This window comes from Dermacentor variabilis, chromosome 8 (genome assembly GCF_050947875.1).
Source record: "Dermacentor variabilis isolate Ectoservices chromosome 8, ASM5094787v1, whole genome shotgun sequence".
NCBI classification, from domain to species: domain Eukaryota; kingdom Metazoa; phylum Arthropoda; class Arachnida; order Ixodida; family Ixodidae; genus Dermacentor; species Dermacentor variabilis.
The window spans coordinates 70,300,699-70,302,855 of NC_134575.1; the positions used below are offsets into that span (position 1 = coordinate 70,300,699).

The window sequence follows — 2,157 nt, forward strand, 5'->3', positions numbered from 1 at the left end:
GAAAAAGCAGCAGCGGCCAATTGAAGCAGCTGAGTTGATGGCGATGGAAAACTGGTCACGTGATTGTATATCTGAGCAACCGTGGCAAACGTTTTACAAGTCAGCTCCGGGAACACTCGGCGGGGATAGGGCTGGGGTCCATCGAGGTAACCGAATGCGCGTGAGACAAGTCTGCCGCCAGGGCCAAGGTTATTCGGTCAGTGGACAGGGACGATTGTAGCAAGAATGGACGCCTTAGTTTACTGATGTTGAATCCGGTATTTGTTCGCGCGGTTATTTCCATTTTGAAAGGTTCATTTAGTAAATGGGTTTATACACTTCAATCACTGCAACTTGTGCATTGTGAGGGGTTCCATAACGCAGCAAAGAAACCAGGGCGCTTCAAACGTGTGAACAACCGATCCGAACATCTTCACATAAACTTCTAGCGGACAGTGCCACTTCAGTACTTGCATTTTCGAGTACCACAGGATTGTGTGCGAGCAGCGACATTGGCTCCACCTCAGACGAGGTCGCGACACAAAAATCAAACTAGAATGCGCAGCGAAAGAGCCAATCACTCTATCAAAATTTGACGCTCTCAGTAGAACCACTTGCTTACGCTTTCTATTGGAACCCCTCGACTGAAAGTGTGAAGCGGTGTTTTGAGTTGATTCTGTTCCAGCTTTTATACATGCTCTAGAGCTGTATAAAAGAGAGCTGTATAAAGAGCTCTAGAGCTGTTTAGGAGCGCAGATAAATACAGTGAGCAATCTTATGCGTCAGAACAAAAAGTGTACGCATATGCTCCATCTGGCTACCTTTTCAATTTTTGCTCGTTTCTGTGTGATAGTTGTATGACGTAGTAGTTCTGCGCAAACCCGCAAGGTGGAGAGAAGTAATGAATAAAGGGAAAATCAGACATCCACCCGTTCGTAGCAATTGCTACAAAGGAAACCCATACGGGTTCCTCGAAAGAAAAGCCTCATAGTTGAAGAAAAATTCGTCCTGGTCCGGGACTCGAACCCGGGACCACCGCCTTTCCGGGGCAGCCGCTCTACCATCTGAGCTAACCAGGCGGCTAGCAGATGGCAGGGCGAAGTCGAATTTGTCGACAACACACGAGGCAAAGGCATGGTTTGACGTAGTAGTTCTGCGGAAACCCGCAAGGTGGAGAGAAGTAATGAATAAAGGGAAAATCAGACATCCACCCGTTCGTAGCAATTGCTACAAAGGAAACCCATACGGGTTCCTCGAAAGAAAAGCCTCATAGTTGAAGAAAAATTCGTCCTGGTCCGGGACTCGAACCCGGGACCACCGCCTTTCCGGGGCAGCCGCTCTACCATCTGAGCTAACCAGGCGGCTAGCAGATGGCAGGGCGAAGTCGAATTTGTCGATAACACACGAGGCAAAGGCAAGGTTTGACGTGAATAAAGGGAAAATCAGACATCCACCCGTTCGTAGCAATTGCTACAAAGGAAACCCATACGGGTTCCTCGAAAGAAAAGCCTCATAGTTGAAGAAAAATTCGTCCTGGTCCGGGACGTCAAACCTTGCCTTTGCCTCGTGTGTTGTCGACAAATTCGACTTCGCCCTGCCATCTGCTAGCCGCCTGGTTAGCTCAGATGGTAGAGCGGCTGCCCCGGAAAGGCGGTGGTCCCGGGTTCGAGTCCCGGACCAGGACGAATTTTTCTTCAACTATGAGGCTTTTCTTTCGAGGAACCCGTATGGGTTTCCTTTGTAGCAATTGCTACGAACGGGTGGATGTCTGATTTTCCCTTTATTCATTACTTCTCTCCACCTTGCGGGTTTCCGCAGAACTACTACGTCAAACCTTGCCTTTGCCTCGTGTGTTGTCGACAAATTCGACTTCGCCCTGCCATCTGCTAGCCGCCTGGTTAGCTCAGATGGTAGAGCGGCTGCCCCGGAAAGGCGGTGGTCCCGCGTTCGAGTCCCGGACCAGGACGAATTTTTCTTCAACTATGAGGCTTTTCTTTCGAGGAACCCGTATGGGTTTCCTTTGTAGCAATTGCTACGAACGGGTGGATGTCTGATTTTCCCTTTATTCAGTGATAGTTGTATGAAACACATTAACGAGCTCGGGAGGAAGCGAGAACAAAATTCTTTACAGAAATCCCGACAACTCAGCCTGCGCTGTAGCTTGCTCCGCCCTGTTAT

General features: G+C 49.2%; 2 non-coding genes across 2 annotated transcripts; both read right to left on the reverse strand.

Moving 5' to 3' along the window:
- Positions 1–983: 983 nt before the first annotated feature.
- On the reverse strand, positions 984–1,058 carry TRNAS-GGA (transfer RNA serine (anticodon GGA)). The gene has a single exon. It is a non-coding gene; the product is annotated as a tRNA-Ser (tRNA).
- Positions 1,059–1,265: 207 nt separating this feature from the next.
- On the reverse strand, positions 1,266–1,340 carry TRNAS-GGA (transfer RNA serine (anticodon GGA)). Its single transcript has one exon. It is a non-coding gene; the product is annotated as a tRNA-Ser (tRNA).
- Positions 1,341–2,157: the final 817 nt, after the last annotated feature.